Source organism: Myxine glutinosa, chromosome 2 (assembly GCF_964187855.1).
Source record: "Myxine glutinosa chromosome 2, kmMyxGlut1.1, whole genome shotgun sequence".
NCBI classification, from domain to species: Eukaryota; Metazoa; Chordata; class Myxini; order Myxiniformes; family Myxinidae; genus Myxine; species Myxine glutinosa.
Window position 1 is genome coordinate 163,116,044 of NC_136262.1, and position 24,027 is coordinate 163,140,070.

Here is a 24,027-nt window from a genome sequence, read left to right on the forward strand (position 1 = left end):
GTACGAAAGCAACACTCAGGCCATGTGGGTATGAAAGAACATTGCTGAAAATTGCTGTGTTAATTGTATTAGTATTATATGTTTGGGTGGTTTGTGGATTTGTTCTTTCTGTAACTGATTCTCTCAATTATATAATTTGGTAATAAGAAAAAGAAGATATTTGAAATAGATTTTTCAGGAGACGGAAATGTTGAATCAACCCGCAGCACATAGGACAACAGTCAAAACAATTTGGTCCATCACGCCCATGGCAAACCTCCAGATGGTGACACACCATTCACATGCATTTAAAAAGGTAGTATTAATTATATAGACAATCCAAAGCAGGTAATTTAGTGGGGGTATAGGCAAACAACCCTACTCAGATATCGCGAGATCTTGTGGGGGAGGTCACGGTCTTTCGAAGCTGTCCCGATCTTCACGCACGCTCGAAGTTAAGTAATTGTTCACAATTGTATTTTTGTCGAAACTGTATTTATCTTACGTGTGTGTACCTATAGAGCGTCCCTTGGAAGATTATTATCGGTGTTAATCTTTCATACCTGTATATAATAGTCGAGTATATCGTGCTACGTTATTTTGCGGCCTAGTTCTTGAAGCTTCCTACCTTGAGGCTTGTTTTCTCCCAGTGGTCGATTGTGGTCGTTCTACTCTCGTTCTCTCAGTTTTTTCCCAGTCTTTTCACCCCATACTTCCTTGTTTAAATTCTTAACTAAAAAAATAAAATAAAAAAATTAACATTTCCTTCTTTGTTCTTTTCATTCGTTTGTTCTTCGACCACGTGTTTCACCCCCATTCCACCCCCATTTTCACGCCATTCCCCAGATCTGTTCCTTTTGCTGACACCTTTTGCCCTGTTCACGTGACTCGTGGTTGTCCCTCTAGGCTCCCTCTCCCCGTTGGTATTTTTGTGAATATTAGATTGTTCTTCACGGTTCTGTTTAAATATGTTTAAACTTTCCCCTGCAGTGTTTTATTCAGTGGTATATTACAACATGCTGTTTTGCCTAGCTCCCCCAGCTCTGTGCTCTGTCCCCCAAATATTCCTACAGGTCACACAAGATCTGCCAGCAACCCTCTTATGGTTAAACTGCAAAAATCTAGGCTCTCTGCTCACCTTCACTCTTTCATTCCCTTTTTCTCATGCCTCTGGAACAAACTCCCTCACTCCCTTCAATCCCACTCCTCCCTCCAGATCTTTAAAACAGCTGTTCACCACCATCTCTTATCTTCCCCCATCCAAAACCTTGATCCTTTCTACCCCCGCTAATTCACCCCAGATACACTTTTTCGAAATTCCAACTTCTTTCCTGGAAGTCCTTGCAGTGTCCATATGTTTTGTACCTCTCCCACCTCCCCCCAAGCCCTCTCTCTCTCCCACAGTTCTCTCCCTCTCTCTCTCCCACAGTTCTCTCGATGTCCCTGCTCTCAAATGTTGTGTTTGTGTCCTTCCCCCTCTCTCCCCATCTTGTCTACCGCTCCCCTTATTTTGTGTTTTTTGTGTCGGTTTGACTTTTTGTGTGATTAATGTCAGCTCTTTCACGAGCCTCGATCATGTATACAAAAAAGAAAAATAACAAGGATCGACACTTTTCTAACTATTGAGTGATGTATTGATATCCACAGCAGGTGTGATGACTAGCTTTGAATCCCCATGTAAAGGATAGCGTGATCTGATTAAATTACACAGTGCTCTGTTGTAGCTGTACTAAGACAGCACTTTTCTATCTTTCCTTTTTTCTTTCTTTCAAGTTGTTTGGGATTTTTGGGAATGGAACCAAGCCGTGATTGTTCGATGCCAAGCATGCCAAACGACCGCCAGACATTCCCCCCCCATGAAGATCAAGCTGTCAATGCAGGGCAATCACATGTTGCACTGCTTGTACATGCTCTGGGAAATGCCTTTCCGGAATAGATTTAAATTTCACGGCAAGCTTGCGATTATGCACTAGTCAATTATTATTAGTTGTAGGAAGTGGTGGTGAACCCTGTGCTTTTGCAACCTTTTTTAAAATTTGGATTGTCTTGTCTTATCTTTGTGCGAACTACTTCTGCAGAAGTCTTAACATTTTGTACCTACTGATCACCACCATGCACCATGCACCACCCCCCACCCACCCCTCTTAGCCCCTCCTCCTCCCCCACCTTTTTCTTCTCCTGAATAGCATCTAGATTGCTGGTGTCATTGCAACTTATTGTCCAGTGCTGTTTAAAATGATTTATTCTTTTTAAACGTGAATTTAACACAATTCTCTGTGAAGATAAATGTTCCACTTGGGTAAATAATATTCTTAGATTTTTATATGGAGGTTGAATTGCAAGCCCTAAAGCTCCATGCATTCCTCTCTTATGCATTTCCCTTGTAAATAGATGGCAGGCTGTATTTCTCTTGGGAATGTTATAAAATGGCACAATGAAGTCTAATGGACTTTGTAGAATGGACTATTTCAGTGCAGATCTGCCCCCAAACCACGACTCTGTCACGCACCAAACTCGTTTCGTGCCGAAACAGCACTTGCTGGAGGGAAGGACACTCGGTTCTTTCTCCAGCTCTCTGCTGGGAAATTGCACCAGGATCAGGCATTATGGCTCCGTTTATACATGGTGCTGTTCAGTAAAAAGACTCGTTCTCTGAATCACATGATTGCCGTAGTACCATTAGGCCTGTGCAAAATGCTCTCCAGGGAGAGTCTATTTGGCATCTAAATGAACGCAGCAGCTTTTGTACTTTTCCATTGTTCAGTTGTGCAGCAGAATTTGCGACGTTCCTAATCCAAAGATGAAAACTATCAATAATTTGTTAGTGCCATTCCAGGTAGATGGATAATTTAGAATTTAAATAGATATTATGGTAATTGGTAAAATGTATCGTGTTATTTGTACAGTTGTGTTCCCCAATAATGCTATTTTGGCACGTGACTACTTGAAAATATAATTTCACATGAATGAGTTGATGGATATGCTTCCGCGCACGTTACATGTCAAACCACTCTTACGTTTGATGTCAAAGGAGAGGAGAAGAGGAGAGAAGGAGAGAAGGAGAGGAGAGGATAGGGAAGGAGAGGAGAAGAGAAGAGAAGAGGAGGAGAGGAGAAGAGGAGAGGAGAAGAAAAGGAGAGAATGAGAGGAGAGAAGAGAATGAGAGGAGAGAAGAGAATGAGAGGAGAGGAGAGAAGGAGAGAAGAGGAGAGGAGAGAAGGAGAGGAGAGAAGAGAAGGAGAGAAGAGGAGAGAAGAAGAGGAGAGGAGGAGAGGAGAGAAGGGGAGAGAAGGAGAGAAGAAGAGGAGAGGAGGAGAGGACAGAAGGAGAGGAGAGGAGAGAAGAGGAGAGAAGGAGAGAAGAAGAGGAGAGGAGGAGAGGAGAGAAGGGGAGGAGAGGAGTGAAGGAGAGGAGAGAAGGAGAGCAGAGAAGGAGAGCAGAGAAGGAGAGCAGAGAAGGAGAGAAGAGGGGAGAGGAGAGAAGAGGGGACAGGAGAGGGGAGAGGAGAGGAGGAGAGGAGAGGAGAGAAGGAAAGGGGAGGAGAGAAGGAGAGGAGTGGAGAGAAGGAGAGGAGAGAAGAGGAGAGGAGAGGAGAGGAGAGGAGAGAAGGAGAGGGGAGAGGAGAGGAGAGAAGAAGTGGAGTGGAGAGGAGAGAAGGAGAGGAGAGGAGAGAAGGAGAGGAGAGGAGAGAAGGAGAGGAGAGGAGAGAAGGAGAGGAGTGGAGAGAAGGAGAGGAGAGGAGAGAAGGAGAGGAGTGGAGAGAAGGAGTGGAGAGGAGAGGAGAGAAGGAGTGGAGAGGAGAGGAGAGAAGGAGAGGAGAGGAGAGGAGAGAATGAGAGGGGAGAAGGAGAGGGGAGAAGGAGAAGAGAGGAGAGGAGAGAAGGAGAGGATAGTAGAGAAGGAGAGGAGAGGAGAGAAGGAGAGGAGAGGAGAGAAGGAGAGGAGAGGAGAGAAGGAGAGGAGAGAAGGAGAGGAGAGAAGAAGAGGAGAGAAGGAGAGAAGGAAAGGGGAGGAGAGGAGAGAAGGAGAGAGAAGGAGAGAAGGAAAGGCGAGGAGAGAAGGAGAGGAGTGGCGAGAAGGAGAGGAGAGAAGGAAAGGAGAGGAGAGAAGGAGAGGAGAGAAGGAGAGGAGAGGAGAGAAGGAGAGGAGAGAAGGAGAGGAGAGGAGGAGAGAAGGAGAGGAGAGAAGGAGAGGAGAGGAGAGAAGGAGAGGAGAGAAGGAGAGGAGAGAAGGAGAGGAGGGGAAGATAAGTGAAACAGAGAAAAATTTGAACGCCACTCAGTTGAGTGCATACTCCCGCCGTGGGTCAAGTTGGAATAGTACGATTTCACAAAAGTTTGAGGGAGTAGTTCAGTGACAACACAAGACAACACAACACAAGACAGACACTGCACAGATATATATTTAGAATATATAGAAGATAATGTTAAAAAAAACAAGGCAATTTCACGTACATTTTCGGATTCAGCGTTCAATTCCACATAGGTGAGTGTATTTTGAGGCATGTGTGACTTCAAATAAAATTGTAAGCCAGGAAAACGTGCGTTTCATTCCTTAGGGATACAACATGTAAAACGGGCTCAAACGTCAAAACAAAACTCGCTCATTTTAAGTCGTACAAGCTAATGCGACCATTCATTCTTCTGGGAAGAATCCCGTGCACATGCTTGTCACACTTATAACTCACCTAAGTATTTATAAGTTCATCAAACACTGACACAGCGATTGACATTCGCTGAGGTAAATGTTGATCTCTTCTGAGGTAAAAAACGAAAAAGAAAAAAAAACCTGTTTTAAAGCATTATACGTATCAAACGATGCATTTTATGAAACGGGGAGACCGAATACACACTTTGGTGGTTTTAAAATGACAGAATATGTCTTTATTAGAAAGAAAAAAAAACGAACCTTGAAGACGACGCTGCTAACAAAATACACCGCTCTAACGCATAACCACAAGTTTAAACTACATTTGCAACAAATATGAAAACTATTTTCATATCACAATGTTAAATATAAAATATATAGAGGATAATGTTAAAAAAAAATGAGCCAGATCTTCCAATGGTAAACAATCCTTCAAAACATTCCTGGATCCGGAATAATATCCTGAGCTTCACCAAAAACTAATCAATTCTTCCTTATCCCAAGGGCAATCATCCCACCAACTTTCATCCAAATCCATTCAGAACTTTTGCAGATATCTTGTTCACAAACGCACACACACACACGGACACGATCGAATGCATTACTCCCTCGCGGGAGTAACTAGAACGGCACTCGGTCAAGAGCATACTGTTGTGAAAATCAACCAAGTCCACAACTTTGTCCCATAGGTAGGTTTAATCTCAATCAGATCTTTAGCATCATCCTGTAAAATACAATCATGCAATAGATATCAGGATCTTGGCATCATATAGGAAGGATCGATTATATTAGTCAATGCAAGCAAGCCTAGAATATATGTGTGGATATGTACCATTCAAGACTACATGTCATAGTAAAATGTCACAGGAGTGGCTCAGCGTCGCGGACGTCCGAGGTCTTATAGACGCCCCTCTGCGGTTTAAGTGGGCATCACTCCTGGGTTCAACTTTGATACATTTTCACTACATTCTCCCCGCCGTTAGAACTACACTGCCGCTAGGCAGGAATCAAGCATGCGTCCGCATTAATTGATTGGGGATGTCATTCCATGTCAGTCGGTCCATCCATAGCGGTCAGGGTGGCGAATTACCCTGCCAGCACGTGTCCGGAAACTACCGGGTACGGCCTCCCCAAGCCCGGAGTCCCCTGCTTTGGAGTAGCCGCTGGAGGCAGGTGTCGGAGGGGGCACCTCGGAGCCTTCAGGCAGGGGTGTATTTGACGAAGGAAGGGACGGCAGATGTTCCATAGAGGAAGCTTCGGGAGAGTCCATAGACTCGTAGATCGGTTCGTCGATATCCCTATAAGGGTCGATGACCCCACATGGGGCGAGATGGCGCACGGAGACAGTGGACTCGCGTCCATCTGCCGTCATCACACGAGCATGCTCGGGATTAGCCTGGAGTACCTGCACTTTATCCACTGAGGGGTCGTACTTGCTTGTGCAAACCGCACGTTTGAGATAGGCCGGCCCCGGCTCAGCGAGCCAACTGGGTAAAGATCGGATACTACCCGAGCTTCTAGGGTGGTGGAACAGTCTTTCGTGAGGAGTCTGGTTGGTGGCCGTACATAGTAGAGCCCTGATCGAGCTCAGCGCCGCAGGTAGCGACCAAGCCCATTTATCGAGGCCACGGCCGAGGGTCCTGAGGCTTAGCATGACGGCCCTCCATATAATCCCATTGAAGCGTTCGACCTGCCCATTCGCCTGGGGTCTGTACGGTGTGGTGTAACTCGAAGCGACATTATTTTGGAGCAAGTAACCTCTCACTTCCTGAGACAGGAACACCGCACCCCGATCGGTATGCACGTAGGCCGGATACCCAAACATAGAAAACAAATTCTGCAGGCACCGTATGACCGTGGCAGCCGTCATATCCACGCACATATAAACAAAAGGGAATCGCGAGTACTCATCAACGATAGTGAGCAGATAACGAGAGTTACTCAACACCGGCAGCGGCGGCCCTTTGAAATCCATTGCCAATCTCTCCCACGGTCTAGTAGCCCTAACCAGCGTCCCCATGGGAGGGTTGTAAAAACGCGGTTTGAGTTCCACACATATAGCGCAGTCGCGGCAGATCCGGCGGATGTCCTCAATCGAGTACGGCAGATTACCACTACGCACAAAATGAGCGAAACGCGTCACCCCAGGATGACACATAGTGCCATGCAAAGTGGGCAGACCCTCCAGAGTTATGATACCCGCGCACGTAGCCGGCCTCGATAAGGCGTCGGCGACCAGGTTATCCTTCCCCGGGTGATATTTGATGGTGTAGTAGAAGTCGGCGAGTTCGATACACCAGCGAGTGATTTTCTCATTCTTAATGCGTTGAGCATGTAAGGTGTCATACATGAACGCTACGATTTGTTGGTCCGTGATGATTTGGAAGCATCGCCCGAGTAAGTACGGTCGCCATCGCCGAATCGACTCGACGATCGCGTACGCTTCCTTTTTGACAGACGAATGCCTCCGCTCAGCGGAGGTGAGAGTCCGCGAAAAGAAAGCCACAGGGCGCCCCCCCTGGGAGAGTGTTGCCGCTATCGCATGATCCGAGGCATCACTTTCTAAGACGAAAGATTTGCTCTCGTCGATCGTCGCCACAGCGGCGCCAGCGATGTCGGCCTTAAGGCCCCCAAAGGCTGCCAAGGCAGCTGGGCTCATGGGGAACGTGTCGCAGGCCACAAGGGGTCGGAGCTTCGCGGATAAATTTTGCACCCACTTAGAATAATGGGCGAACAGCCCGAGAGCACGCTTCAGCGAAGCTCGATCGCTAGGCGGAGCCATATCGAGCAAAGGTCGCAGACGCTCCTTATCTGGAGCGACAGAGCCATGGGTCACGGTGTACCCCAGAAGATCTATCGTGCGTAGAGTGTAACGACACGTAGCCTCATTCATGGTTAGGCGATACCTCTGCGCGACCTCGAGGAAGCGCTTCAGATTAGCATCATGATGCCCCTGGTCATACCCACAAACCGTAAGATTGTCCAGATATACAAAGACATCTGTCAAGTTCTCCTTAGTAACGAGGTCGTCCATAGCCCTCTGAAAACAGGCGACCCCGTTCGTCACCCCAAAAGGTAGTCGTGTGAACTGGTATAACCTTTGACCCGATTCAAAGGCGGTATAGATGCGATCAGCCCTAGAGATGGGGATCTGATGATACACACTACGCAGATCGAGAGTGCTGTAGACTGAGTACTGGGCCACCTGTCGTACCAGCGCGTCCATCCCCGGTAAGGGGTAGGCGTCCAGCTGTGTAAAGCGATTAATCGTCTGAATAGTCGATTACCATGCGTCGGCGATGGGCTTCACTTCGCACCACTAAGACCTGGGCCCGCCACGGCGACCGGCTGGGTTCTATGATACCTTCCTTTAAGAGCTGGGCCGTTTCTTCCGCAATGAATTGCGCGTCTGCTCGTGAGTAGCGCCGTGATTTCACAGCTACAGGAGTGCAGTCAGTGGTCAGGTTGGGGAACAGCGAAAGAGGCTCAATTTCCATTTTCGCAAGTGCACACACAGCAAGCGTGTCAGTCCCACCGAATTCCATTTCCAAACGTCCATGTCGTTTAAGAAAATCGTGTCCTAACAGAATGTCAGCACATAAAGCAGGTAAGACCATGAGATGTACATCTGGAAACATGCATCCCTTTATCACAAGCTTCAATCGACAATCCCCTTTTGTGCTGAGCCTAAGCCCTTGGGAGGCCATAAAGATCCGTCGTGTTGTCCCGAGGACCGGCCACTCATGTTTACGCACTAGTCGTTGATCGATAAAACTATCAGTAGACCCCGTGTCGACTAAAACCCGCGCAAAAATGCCTTCGACCATGAGTGGAATAATGGCCTGAGCAAGGCCGGAAGATACGGCAGGTATTGAGCCATCCGAGCGAGAAGATCGCGCCGTCGGCGTGTGGATCCCACGCCGGCTGCAGTTTTCCGGTCGTTTGAGCAGCCTCCGGAGGGCACTCGTGTCAAACGCATAGTTGGTTGTGTTAAAGCAGGAGCTTCAGGAGCTTGTAGTCCGTACGAGCTGCTGTCAGAGGGCGCTCGTGTCACGCGAGAAGGATCGCAGCCAGCTGTAGTTTCACGTGCTGAGGCAAGAGCGTGTAGTTCGTATGAGCTGCCGTCGGATGGCGCTCGTGTCACGTGCATTGTTTGCCGCGTCAAAGCAGGAGCTTGTCGATTGTATGAGTAGCCTTCGGAGGGCGTGCGGATTCCAGTCAAGGACGGTCGCTCCGCGGTCGGTCGTGTTCGCGCCATTTGTTTTGGCGGACCGATGTATCTCACCAAGGTCGAGCGTGCAGCCAGGGGCCCACGAGGAGAAGGACCGATCATCAAAGTCGGGTGAGGCGCCCCGCTCTGTGCTCGGTCCGTTGGCTCGGCGATAAGCCCATTCAAGGTCGCGCGAGTTCGTGCGCCCCGCGCGGTCTTTCGGCAGACTTTTGCAAAATGTCCTTTCGTCGAACACAAATGGCATATTGCTTCCCGAGCCGGACACGCCGACCTGGGATGCTGTCGATTGCCACAGAAGTAACACGTAGCGTTTCGTACATGCTTTGGCCTGGCCGCCGCCAAGCCGGAAGCCGAGTCCACCTCGGGAGCGGCCAGGGGCTCCGCTTGCGTGGTCGAGACCGCTCCCGTATCCTCAGCGGTAGCCCTCTCCGGTCGCGCGAGTTGAGAAGTCCCCGCAACGACCTGTGTGTGGTCATAGGCGGTAGATTGTTCCCGGGCCTCAGTGTAGATGTGTGCCACCCGTAGAGCCTCTGTGATCGTCAGGTCAGCTGTCTCCAAAAGTCTTAGCCTAAGAGTCGAAGAGCCGATCCCAGAGACAAAAGCATCTCGGACAAGATCATCCTGGACTTGCTCGTGAGTGCGTACCTCTTGAGTACTGTCCGCAAGTAGTTGTCGTAGCTCCTGGGCGAAGCGATCTATTGACTCGGTGGGCTGTTGTCGCCGCGATGAGAGCAGATACCTGGTGTACACCACGCTCCGTTTCTTAATGTAAATTCGCTTTACCTCTGCCACAGCGGCATTGTACGTCGTACATCGTTCAATGCTCCTGTAGACGTGGTGGTCCACTTTGGTCTGCAGCACGTCCAGTTTCGTTTCAGCAGTGGGAACGGTATCCTGGGCTCTGAACTGGTTCTCCAGTGACTTGAGCCAGTGAGTTAACTCCGAGCCCGAATCCGCAGCTTGTGGGTCGGCGCTGAATGTCGGTACATGGATCATCTTGTGTCCCGCCATTTCCGTAGATCTTGATTGAGATTAAGTGTTGTGAAAATCAACCAAGTCCACAACTTTGTCCCATAGGTAGGTTTAATCTCAATCAGATCTCTAGCATCATCCTGTAAAATACAATCATGCAATAGACATCAGGATCTTGGCATCATATAGGAAGGGTCGATTATATTAGTCAATGCCAGCAAGCCTAGAATATATGTGCGGGTACGTACCATTCAAGACTACATGTCAGAGTAAAATGTCACAGGAGTGGCTCAGCGTCGCGGACGTCCGAGGTCTTATAGACGCCCCTCTGCGGTTTAAATGGGCATCACTCCTGGGTTCAACTTTGATACATTTTCACTACACATACTGAACCAGGCCAGGCTGAACAGTTTATGTTTTGTATCCACTGATAGGCCGGATCTGGATTCGGACCTGAACCAAAATCTAATCGGCTTGTTTTTGTCACCTAACCAACTCGTCCAACAAGTTTGGTCATCACTCGTCCATAGCTTTTTTAAATATCATGTTATATATCGCTTTTCACCCGATCTCTCAATGGTGAAGAATCACTTAAGAATTAAAAATTCTCGTGTCCAAATCCATATTCAGATCTTCACCAAAATGAAATCCATTAGTCCTTGTCACACACCCAACCGGTCCACCAAGTTTCGTCCAAATGCGTCCATAACTTTTTGAGATATTATGCTATGTATCGGTTTTAGCCCTATCACTCCATGGTGAAGAATCACTTTAACATTAAACAATTACTGTATCCGAAGCCATATTCAGATCTTCACCAAAATCGAATCGATTCGTCCTTGTCACACACTCAATCTGTCCACCAAGTTTTGTCCAAATCCGTCTACAACTTGTTGAGATATCTTGTTCACAAACAAACAGACAGACAGGGGTGAAAACATAACCTCCATCCACCTTCGGTGGCATAGATAATTCAACAGATGCTACCAACTCGAGTTCTGATCTGCAAAATGATTTTTCAAAGGGCACATGACCGTTGACCTGTTTAACCCAAAAATTGAATTGGTTCGTCTTTGTTTTTCAATCCATACTTGTGCCAAGTTTGGTTGAAATCCCATCTGCGGTTCACAAGTTATTGTGGTAACAAATATTTTCATTTAAAGGCCACATGACCATATTACCTTTAACATTTTGTACCCAAAATCGAATCGTTTTTTTCTTTGCATCATTCACTGCACATATTGTACGAAGTTTGGTTAACTTCCCTTCGGCGGTTCATAAGCTATCACGGTAACGAAAATCTGCTCCAGACACAGCCGGCACACAGCCCAAAACCATTAATGCCTTCAGCATCTTTGGCTGCACAGGCATAAAAAGGAAAATACTCTGTGATTAATGTTTACAATTTGGATTCCCTTCATTTTATGGACCTAGAAGTGAGTCCACTTGGTCCACCTTTCTCCCAGGAATTCCATAACCGACAGCTGTTGAGATAGCATACTAGAGGCACTATAGAACATACTGCACATTCAAAATCTTGTCGCCAAAATATCTGCCTTGGTTAGAGTATTTACTATAAGGCTGAAATTTGGCAAAAATGCAAAATTTGCAATGTTAAAAATTCATTTGCAAATAATGCAATAATGCAAATTAATAATAAACTTTAAATATTAAATTAAAAAATTAAAAAATTAAATAAAACTAGAACTGCCACTTTAAAACTGCTGGCAGTGATGACCGGTTTACTCGCACCCACTTTTGATACAACCCCACTTTTGATATAACCCCACTTTCATTGGACATGCTTTGACACAACCCCCTTGGATACAACCCTGACACACACACACACACACACACACACACACACACACACACACACACACCCCCTACACACACACACACACACACACACACACACCCCACCCCCAACACACACACACACACACATATCCACACACACACACACACACACACAAACACCCGCACACCCCTCCCCCCACACACACACACATATCCAGACAAGCGTGCATCCCCCTCCCCCCAAGACACATCCCACACACACATCCCTCTACACCCCCCCCCCCCCCCACACACACAGACACACACATCCCCACACACACACACATTCCCCCTACCCCCTACCCCCCACCCACATACACACACACAAACACATGCACACATCCTCCCACCCCCACCCCTACCCCCAACACACACACACACACACACACACACACACACACACACACACACACACACACACACACACACACACATCCCCCCACCCCCAACACACACACACACACACACACACAAACACACACATATCCCCCCCCCCCCCCCCCACCCACACACACACAGACATCCACACACACACACATCCGCACACACACACACACACACACCCACACAAACACCCCCCCCCCCCCCACACACACACCGCTCCACACAAACACACACACATCCCCCCCACCCCATCCATTTAAAAAAATATTTTCGTTTAATTAACGGTATCTGCCACCCGTGGAAGAACGTCATGCCATGGCATGACGTCATCCGTGGCCCGTGCCGTATGTCAGCGTAAGAACGAAGTATCCCGTCGATCGAACTTGGTCAAATTTTTCATGATTGTCACCAAATTTGTTGTGGTATTTTGTTAACTCATCCGAGGCAATACGACAATCGAAATCCGATTTGAAATCGGAGCAAAATGGACGCCGCAAGGTCTGCCTGCACGCATGGATATTTTACCTGAGGAAGAATTCACTTTGGAAATGCGATCCATTTAAAATGTTAGATTTTGAATAACTTCGTCATTTTAAATCGGATTTCCACCAAATAAAGGTCACCATTGCTTGCAGATACCTCTCTTTCTCCTTAAAATTGAAGACAGGATGAACTTCAGAGCGAGAAATAAGCCGAGGCGGCGGAGAGTTTTACAATGTTATTTTCCAATGTAAATGACAATATCGTGTAGTTTTACGAAAATTCATCAGAATTTGCCCAGATTTGTTGCATTAGAATGTTAACACCCTCTAGCGACTGCCAAATCCGAAGACAATTTAATTTCGAGCTACCCTTAGCTCGTGAGGTGGTTATGTCACATGGCCTGGTCAAAAAAAGGTGTTGTGGTTGTTCTTCTTCAGGCAATAACAACTTCTAGTTTCCAGACTGTACATCCAATCATCTTGAAATTTTGCACACTTGTTACTCTTCATGACTTCTACTATAGTATGAAGTTTCAAGTCGATCAATAAAGCGATTCAAGAGATATCCATTAAAAAAATTTTTTTCCCGTTTAATTAACGATATCTGCCAAACCACGTGACCTATCGCAAATTCTAAAATGACATTTTAGTAGACTGACATGCTGAACAGATCTGTGAAGTTTCTCCTCGATTGGATCAAAAATGAGGGAGGAGCTAGGTTTTAAAGGTTCATGCTTAGAAACGTCATAACTCTGAAACCATGTGATGCATGATGTCATGCTCACCGACTTTTTTGTTCGTCATGGGTATGCGATTCTGCTTGCAAAGTTTGGCCTCGATCTGTTCAGCCATTGCAGAGAAAAAGGGGGTTTCGTGTTTTCACGAAAAGCAATATGGCGGCCGAACCACGTGACCTGCGACGTCATAATTACCATTAAAATATTATACAGACCGAGTCCCTCCTATGGTGAAAATTTGATCTCAATCGGCCCTATTATTGCTGAGAAAATGTTTTTTAAAGGAAATTAAAACTTAAAATGGCAATAGCACTGGGAGACATGGCCTGGAAGGACAAAATGGTGCGTTTCTTCTTCTTTCAACAATAAAGACTTATAGCTTCGAGACCTTACATCCAATCATCTTGAAATTTTGCACCCTTGTTCCGCTTGATGAGAGCTACATTGCATTAAAAAGTCAAGTCGATCCATGCAGTTGTTCAAGAGTTACAAGCTTTTTAAAATTTAACTTCCATTATTTATTGCGGCCAAACCATGTGACTTATCAAAACGTCTCAAGTAACGTTGAAACATACCCCCATGGGGAACATTTGTGTAAAGTTTTCACTCGATATCTCCACAAATTATGGAGGGGATACCATTTCTAGTTTGAGCTTTAAAACGTCATAACTCTGAAACCATGTGTCGGATGACATCGTGCTCGCTGACCTTTTTGTTCGTCATGGGTATGCGAATATGCATGCCAAGTTTGGGCTCGATCCGTTCAGCCGTTGCGGAGAAAAAGGGTTTTTTGTGTTTTTTCACGAAAAACAAGATGGCGGCCGAACCATGTGACGCATGACTTCGAAAATTTTTGCATTCTGAGTTTTTTTTAACTAAGCATCTGGGAAAAAAATCCCATTTTCGGGGGAGAAAATTTTTTGTTTGACGATTTCTAACCTCTTAACGTTAGCATTTTTAATATACTCGATACACATGTCTTTTGTTCCCATTGAAGAGTTCTTTAGAATGAGCCATTCCTCAAATTTTTCCATTGAGCCGTTTCGGAGATACAGAGGGGAAAAGTTGAATTTGTTTTACAAGATGGCGCCCACACCACGTGACCTATGACGTCATAATTAGCATTAAAAAATTCTAGGAGCCGAGACGATCATTTGATGAAAATTTCCTGTCAATCCGACCAGCAGTTGCTGAGAACATTAATTATGAAGTTTTCAGAGGTGCAAAATAGGGCGGAAGAATAACAATAAGAAAAACTCTAGCAGTAATAATAGGTTACTCTCCATTTCATGGAGAGTAAACCTAATTAAATAAACAATTATTAATAAATTTATAATTAAATTTTATTAATTAAAAATAAATAAATGAAATAAATCAAATTAATAATATAAATTAATAATGTTAAAAATTAGCAAAATTTGAAATTTTCAAAATGGTTTTGTTGTTACCCAGGTGCACGAGTCAAAAGGTACAAACTTAATTTCGAATTTCGAGCAACAACTTAGTTTAGAAAACAAATAATGATGATGTCATCGGTCACGTGGTTCGGCCGCCATCTTGGAAAAACCGAAAAACTTTGCACCTCTATATCTTGAAAGTGCTGAATAGAAAAAATTGAGACATGGCTCCGGGTAAAGAACTCTCAATGGGGAATAAAATATGTTAATGATGATGTCATAGGTGCCTCCATTATGACGTCATAATTTGACAAGTTCAAAACTTCATCCGATCAAGATGAAATTTCTTGAGCATAATCTAGGAATAAATTAGTTTAGAAAACAAATAATGACGACGTCATCGGTCACGTCGTTCGGCCGCCTTATTTGTCCAAAATGGCCGATAAAAAAAAGTACATTCCGGCAAGTCCTCGGTCTCTGACCGATTTTTCATTTGTTTGTCTGGCTGCTCACTCATACTTGCCTGCAGGTCACAATTTGAAACCGATCTTCACGAAACTTCACCAAATGGTAGAGTTTGTGGTCCAACAAAATCCTATATATTTTTGAGGTCAAAACGTCAAAAGGTCAACATAGGCCAAGGGTCAACCACTTTTTAAAAGTTTATTCTAAAGGTCAACCACAGACCTTTTAAAGGTCAAATTTTTAAAATCCTCAATTTTCATCCGATTGACTTGAAATTTGAAGAGGATTTACATATCATCTTACTGAATTCACCCACTAACTATTTTTGAGATCAGCATCGGCCAAAGGTCAACAACAATTTCAAATTTCTAAAATCCTCAATTTTCATCCGATTGACTTGGAATTTGAATGTGATTTACATATCAGCAAACTGAATTCAAGCAGCAACTATTTTTGAGATCAGCATAGGTCAAAAGGTCAACATGGGCCAATGGTCAACCACTTGTTTCAAATTTCTAAAAGCCTCAATTTTCATCCGATTGACTTGAAATTTGAATTGGATTTTCATATCGGCTAACTAAATTCAACCACCAATTTATTTGTGAGGTCAAAAGGATACTCTACTGAGTGCCATTCTGCTTTGTTCTCTTTTGCCAAGTGTCGCTCCGAGTGATTTTTTCATTACTTGGCAAAAAAAATTTTTTTTGCAAGTATGTTGCTCACGTTTGCTTTGCAAGTATGTTGCTTTGCAAGTATGCTGTTGCTATGTTGTTTGTGTGTTTGTGTGTGTGTGTTTGTTTGTTTGTTTGTTTTTGTGTTTGTTTGTTTGTTTTTGTGTTTGTTTGTGTTTGTCTGTCCGCTCACTTATACTTGCCGACAGGACACAATTTTAAACCGATCTTCACAAAACTTTACCAAATGGTAGAGTTCATGGTCTGACAAAATCCTATATATTTTTGGGGTCAAAAGGTCAACATAGGCCAAAGGTCAACCACTTTTTTCAAATTTCTAAAATCCTCAATTTTCATCTGATTGACTTGAAATTTGAATAGCATATACATATCGGCAAACTGAATTCAACCACCAACTATTTTTCAGATCAGCATAGACCAAAAGGTCAACATAGGCCAAAGGTCAACCACTTTTTTTCAAATTTTTAAAATCCTCAATTTTCATCCTATTGACTTGAAATTTGAATAGGATATACATGTCGGCGAATTGAATTCAACCACCAACTATTTTTGAGATCAGCATAGACCAAAAGGTCAACGTAGGCCAAAGGTCAACCACTTTTTTTTTTCATTTCTAAAATTTTCACTTTTCATTCGATTTACTTGAAATTTGAAGAGGACTTACAATTACATATCGGCTAACTGAATTCAACCACCAACTATTTTTGAGATTAGCTTCGGCCAAAAGGTCAACAGAGGCCAAAGGTCAACCACCTTTTTCAAATTTCTAAAATCCTCAATTTTCATCCCATTGACTTCAAATTTGAATAGGATTTACATATCGGCTTACTGAATTCAACCACCAACTATTTTTGAGATCAGCGTCGGCCAAAAGGTCAACGTAGGCCAAAGGTCAACCACCTTTTTTTTGAATTCTAAAATCCTAAGTTTTCATCCGATTCACTTGAAATTTGAATGGGATTTGCATATCAGCAAACTGAATTCAACCACCAACTATTTTTGAGATCACCATAGGCCAAAAGAGCAACATAGGCCAAAAGTCAACAACAATTTCAAATTTCTAAAATCCTCAATTTTCGTACGATTCACTTGAATTTTGAATGGGATATATACATCAGTTAACTGAATTCAACCAACAACTATTTTTGAGATCAGCATAGGCCAAAAGGTCAACATAGGCCCATGGTCAACCACTTTTTTCAATTTTCTAAAAGCCTCAATTTTCATCCGATTGACTTGAAATTTGAATAGGATTTTCATATCAGCCAACTGAATTCAACCACCAACTATTTTTGAAGTTAAAAGGATGCTCTACTGAGTGCCATTCCACTTTGTTCTGTTTTGCCAAGTGTCGCTCTATGAGTGATTTTTCATTTGTTTGTCCGTTTGTGAACAAAATATCTCAAACAGTTGTGGACGGATTCGGACGAAATTTGGCAGAGATGTAGCATATGTGACAAGGACTAAATTATTAGATTTTGGTGTAGATTCGGATCCGGCTACAAGAATTTTTAAGTGATTCTTCACCTTGGGGTGATAGGGCCAAAAACATGAAAGTAAATTGTGGGGACGCAAAATATATTGCTTGTGAGTTTGTTTATTTATTAGTGATTTTCTTCGTGGTTTTTTCTGTTTGTTGTTTCGTCTTTTTGGCTCACCTGAAACATACAGTAGTTCAGCAGGATATCTCAAAAAGTTATGGATGGATTTGGACGAAACTTGGTGGACTGATTGGGTGTTTGACAAGGACGATTCGATTAGATTTTGGTGAAGATCTGAATATGGATTCGGATATGAGAATTTTTTAATTTGTTAGTGATTCTTCACCATTGGGAGGTAGGGTCAAAAACGCTACATAGCACAATATCTCAAAAAGTTATGGATGGATTTGGACAAAACTTGTTGAACAGGTTGTGTGTGTGAGAAGCAAGAATCAATTCAATTTTGGTGAAGATCCGGATCCAGCTCGTAAAATTTTAAAGCGATTCTTCACCATTGAGTGATATGGCCAACCAGGCCGAAGTTTGCTCTCTACTGAGTGCCGTTCTAGTTTTAAATGTTATACCCGAGTTGTCAGTGATGGTCTCAGTGCTTGTGCAGTTGACAAATCCTCATCCGCAATGTAATGGTGCTGATTCCTTACGATGGCTGTTGCCTCTAGATGAGTTGCTGCAATAGATTTGGAAGAATATGAGCTTTATTTTTAAACTGCTGGAAAGCTTACATCAACAACCAAAGTGGACTGTCGTGTATTGTGTTAAAAAAATTGTTCGTACAGAAGTTAAGGCTCATAGAAGAGCTCAGTGACAGATGATGATGGGGAAAACGCTTAAAGTTGTGGCAGGAAATGGACAATGGGCAGACAGCCAACTTGGTTGTTTGTTTCATTTTAACTTTTTATTTTGATTCAATATTGGTTGGCTGGAAGAAATGTGAGCTCAGAGCTTGATAATCCATAACTTTCCAGTAGTTAATCTCCATCAACGGCATTACTTTTGATTTGAAGCTGAACCACCATGGTTAATCCTCTCTGTGTGACCACTGACAGTAAATTGCAACATTTGCGATGAAGATTCATCAACAATTTCTTTGCAGGATAATACCTGGTGGAAATTAACAAATTGATAATTTCACTATTCATGTTGAGAGGGTTAAAGATCTGATGAATGATGTTGGGGCAAATAATTTAGTTTTGCACCAAGTTATGACTATTTAAATGGTTTAACTTGTGTTTTACCTCGACCTCTTTCACAACTGTTCATGCAAAGCGGATACAAGAACAAAGTAAGCATGAAAGTAAATTGGTAGGGAGAGTCATGTTGTATTTCTGGATGTGCAATTGCGATGTGGTGCAGAACTTGCTATAATGTTGACTGAGGAAAAATTGCAGGCTGGATACGGCAGCACATGGTGTGTAGTGTGTGTGTGTGTGTGTGTGTGTGTGTGTGTGTGTGTGTGTGTGTGTGTGTGTGTGTGTGTGTGTGTGTGTGTGTGTGTGTGTGTGTGTGTGTGTGTGTGTGTAAGTAAGTAAGTGTGTGTAATGTGTACGTGTATGTATGTATGTATGTGTGTATATATATATATATATATATATATATATATATATATATATATATATAGTCGAGAACAGGTAGTAGTAGTCGTAAATCATCTTCTTCATTTCCACTATTAATAGCTGGGCGGCTTAGCTAAAAAATTCAGATCGATTGTGCCTTTTCCCTTAAAAGCATGAAACTTGGCACATGGCTAGAATACCCGAAAAGAAAGATTTTTAGTCCAGGGGGCATCCCCAATTTCACCCCATATAGCGGCCATCTTGAAATCCAAGATGGCCATCATACAAGACCTATATTGATGAATATCTCCATAATTAGAACAGATATCAAAATGGTTGAAGTGCCTATACCTACATTTTTAGGGTCTAGGAATCCGATGGCAACATAAAATATTCAATAGTATATGGCATACCATGCTTGCATACCTGCATACCTGGCATACCTGCATACCATGCTCACAACCTGTCTCAGTCAACTCGACCAACATCTGTAACGGCTCTAATGCCGCTGTTTCATGAAAGTGCACACACTGTGGCCATGATAAAACACTCCATGGATGTCATTGGGAGTGCCGTGCAACATCTAAATCCAGGACAGACTCCTGTCATTGCCCTTGATCAACCATTATTTGCAATTGCAAAACAGATTCAATGGAAATGGCATGAGCAATATGGAGGGGACAGATTTGTTCTGCTATTCGGAGGATTGCACCTTTGAAATGACTGCACTGAAGACATCGGGTGACTGGTTATCTGGAAGCGGCTGGGTAGAAGCATTGGTGCAAGCCAATATTGCCTCAGCGGGAAGTGCAGATTCTTTCCTGCGAGCTGCACATGTTTCACGCTCGCGCAATGCCCATCAGGTGACAGCTGCAGCCTTGCACATACTGCAGCATCGGGCATACAATGACTATGCAATAGAAGCTGAGACGAAACTTTCATTTACTGATTGGTGTGGCAAAATGACCAAGGAACACCCACAGTTCCAATACTGGAGTCTCACGATGGCATTGGAGAACAGCATCCTGACCTTTGTGCGCTCATTGAGGGAGGCTGACTTTGAAATGTACTTAAATGCTTTATGGGAGCTTCTTCCGTGGTTCTTTGCTCTTGACCATACGCACTATGCAAGATGGGTCACAGTCCATTTGCGTGATATGATGGACTTGCACAAGACACACCCTAAAGTTCTGGATAATTTCCGAGCTGGCATGTTCACGGTACAAAAGACCCAACGCAAATTTTCTTCAATTGCTACAGATCATGCACATGAACAGAACAATGCACGTATCAAGGGAGATGGAGGAGCTGTGGGTCTGCTGGACAATGCCCATGCTCTGCAAAGATGGATGGTTGCAGGTCCAGAGGTCTCAAGGGTGATTGATGAGTTTGAGACTGCACAGGAGCAACATGAAAGCAAAGCGCCATCACTGCATCATGATCAGAATAAAAGCACCCAGATGACCTTTGACAAACATGTCAGATCACTTGTATCAGTTATCGAGGAGCTAGGTAATCCATTTCTTGAAGAAACCGCTGACCTTTTGGTCCTTGACACAAAGGATATAGCAAGTGCATCAGTCGTACAAAGTGTGAAAGACGTGCAGAAAGTGGGAAAGGAGGCTCTGGAGTCATTTGTGCAAGAGAGGCTGATTGAACGCTCAAAGCCTTTGAATGATGTCGTCCCGCGCAAAAAGTTACCTCTGTTTGGCAGCTCATCAGTAACAGACCAGCTGACAGATAAACACAAGGTAGCCTCATTGAAGAGTGATGTTCAACTGTTTTCTCGCCTCTATATTGCCTGTCAAACCCGCGAGGGAAACCTGGATGAATTTTTCCGTCATGAAAATCAATCTTTCCCTCCATCTCTGTCCAAGGATGGGAAGCTTCGACCTGGTACAAAGAGCGACCTTTTGGACTGCTTAGAGGAACTTTCACCATCAAGCACACAGATGCCAGAGGTGACGTGTCATACTTGACGGGGCAGTAATTGTTCAAAAGCTAAAGCCCGATGTTGGCACAGTCAAAACATTTGGCGAATATGCCGAAAAGGTCTTCATCCCATTTGTTTTCTCACAGTACAAATCTGCAACCCGACTTGATCTGGTGTGGGACCGTTACCTACCCGACAGCCTTAAGAGCATGACCCGTGAAAAGCGTGGCAAGGGGGTTCGCCGACGAGTAGATACCTCAGTTGCAATTCCTGGACAGTGGCAGAACTTTCTTCGAGTTGATCAAAACAAGCGTGAACTCTTCAGCTTCCTTTCCAATGAAACAATTAAATAATTTGAAGACCAGCGCAAGGAGCTAGTTGTCACACTTGATACAGAGGTTCTTACTGCTCCACCACGCATTGATCTAGAATCACTCTCCCCATGCACTCAGGAAGAGGCAGATGGTCGGATGTTCCTACATGCTGCTGATGCAACACAGAGATGGCATAGTAAGGTCCTCATACAAACTGTGGACACCGATGTTGTCGTGCTTGCAGTTACAGCATCCCAGAAGCTTTCAGTGATGATATTGTTACATATTTATGTGAATGTATGTGAATTACCATGCAGGTCTTTGCTTCCGTGTGTAGTATATTAAGTTGTTGTGTAGTTGTTGTGGTTGGAGGGTCAGGAGCCCTTCTGAAAGAGTGGCAGGAAACGGAAGTGGCCGGAAGCGGAAGTGACGGGAAACGGAGGAGAAAGACACGAGGGAAAGGAAGGTTTCTTCTTCCTCGCCCCGCTCCGACAAAAGGTGGAAGCGACCTTGCGCTGCGTGGAAAACGCGCCGTTTCGAAACGTCTGGCGAGAGGAGTTACCTGGGCGGTAAATACCTTTTGACACGTCCAGTCACCGTGAGTTCGTGCACGAAACCAAGCGTCCGGGACAGTTTGCCCCGTCTACAAAGACGCGTACGGGTCCGCACGTTGGGCCTCGCTCGCGTCGGAAGCCGCGCTGGGTTTGCCCCGTGGCTTGGCAAGGAGGTGCGCTGCAGCCGCGGCCCCAGTCCGAGACGGCACGTTTAGAGCACGTCCGCCCGGGGCTCGTTCAACCGCCCGTGTGCGGAGAGGAGAGACATTGACCACGGAGGGAGTCAGGAGTGGGGCTCACGTGAGGAATGTATTAGTATAAGATGGCCATCTTAGAGTTTGTGTAGATGAGTTCACATGGTTGTAATATTGATTGTGCCTGGTTGTGTATTGTGGATTGCTCGGGGAAAATCTCCGTGGTTGTGTCTTTGAAAGTGTTGGGTATCATTACCATTGGAAATATATACTTGCACATCAGTTGTCTCCTGGGTGAAATTCCTATGGATTGCGTGGCGAATGCGCCTATATAATACTATTTGCTGGCGAAGGTCCTCTCACGGTCCGGGGGTCACCGAGACCTGGTATGCACTGAGGGGACCACGTAACAGAATTGGGGGCTCGTCCAAATTACGATTTGCGGTTTCGCAATTGGGTCTACGTCCGGGATCTAAAAGTGTATAAAATAATAAAATAATAATATTTTTGGTAATTAAAATTTATTAATTAATTATTAATTGGTAATATTTTTTTTTTGAGAAATTGGGGAAAGTCTTGGGGTGAAGGTTAACAGGTGTTAACGATAGGCACCATGGCGTTTGTGGCACAGAACTTTGGGGTAACCCCGAGTGAGGCACAGTTCCGAGCGTTGCTAAAGTCGGATCTCTTGAAATTGGCCAAACATTTTAACTTGGAGGTCCGAACTAATTTGAGGAAGGCAGAGTTGCAGGCCACGGTGATACAATCTATGGTGGGATTAGGAACATGGGACGAGTTAGCCTGGGAGTGGCTACCCGAAGAACCAGAAGACGTGGAGCTCCGGAAACTGGAGTTGCAATTACGGAGCCAGGAACGGATCAAAGAAGAAGAAAGGAAAGCAGAAGAGAGAAGAGAAGAGAAGCAAGCAGAGGAAAGGAGAGTGGAACGAGAATTCCAGGAAAGGTTAAAAGAAGAAGAAAGGAAAGCAGAAGCGAGGAGAGAAGAGAAGCAAGCAGAGGAAAGGAGAGTGGAACGAGAACTCCAGGAAAGGTTAGCAGAAGAAGAAAGGAAAGCAGAAAAGGAAAGAGCAGAAGAAGAAAGGAAAGCAGAAAAGGAAAGAGCAGAAGGAGAAAGGAAAGCAGAGGAGAGGAGAGAAGAGAAACAAGCAGAAGAAAGGATGAAAACAAGGGAACTCGAAGCAGAGGAGAGAAAAGCGGAAAGGGAATTAAAGGAACGTGACATGGAGCTTCAGCAAGAAATCAAATGCAAGGAGCTGGAGTTAATGAGAGAACGGGGAGAGGCACCACCCTTGCTGACGGGGTCGACACCTAACCAGAAAACCTGGGATGTGGGCAGACATGTGAGGCTGGTTCCACCGTTCAGTGAAAAGGAAGTCGCGAAATTCTTCCCACACTTTGAGAAAGTGGCTCGACAATTAAACTGGCCGGAGGAGGCCTGGACCATACTCGTACAAAGTGTGCTGGTGGGGAAAGCTCAGGAAATTTATTCGGCATTACCAATGGACCAATGTGCAGATTATGAGGTACTGAAGAAGCACATCCTCAAGGCCTATGAGTTGGTTCCGGAAGCTTACAGGCAAAAATTCAGGAATGCCAGGAAGAGGGAGAGTGAGACCCATGTGGAGTTTGCCAGAGTGAAAGAAAACATGTTTGATCGGTGGTGTGAGTCAAAAGGAGTCGGGAAAGACTTCGAGACATTGCGGGACTTGATCCTGGTGGAGGAATTCCAGCAGTGTGTCCACGAGGACATCAAAGTGTACCTGCAGGAAAAGAAGGTACCAAAGTTGTGGGACGCAGCCACCATGGCAGATGATTATGCCTTAACCCACCGAATAGGGGTCCACGAACCTAACTCCTCGCCTAGATCTCCGCAGGGGAGGTGGGGAACAGCAGGTGCGGAGAACGACCATACATGGCGGCGGCCTCGAGATGATTATGGGGACAACTATGATACCCCACCGGTTCGAAATCAGAGGGATGCGGGCCCAAGACAAACTTATAGTTCGGGGGGCCCGAGGCAGACCCCGAGTTTTTCCTCCGGGCCTACTTGCGCGTTTTGCAAAAAACCTGGACACTTGATGTCCAGTTGTTACCTCATGAAAAGGGACAACCCAGAGCGGAGTCCGACTATT

At 44.7% G+C, this 24,027-nt stretch overlaps 2 protein-coding genes across 14 annotated transcripts in view; both read left to right on the top strand.

Annotated features, from left to right (window-relative positions):
- Positions 1 to 24,027, top strand: part of LOC137421113 (heparan sulfate glucosamine 3-O-sulfotransferase 1) — a 461,391-nt gene that overhangs the window by 396,594 nt on the left and 40,770 nt on the right. The window lies entirely within an intron of this gene.
- LOC144890982 (protein FAM200C-like) overlaps positions 1 to 24,027 on the top strand; it is a 1,200,974-nt gene that overhangs the window by 9,852 nt on the left and 1,167,095 nt on the right. The gene's annotated exons all lie outside the window — the stretch shown is intronic.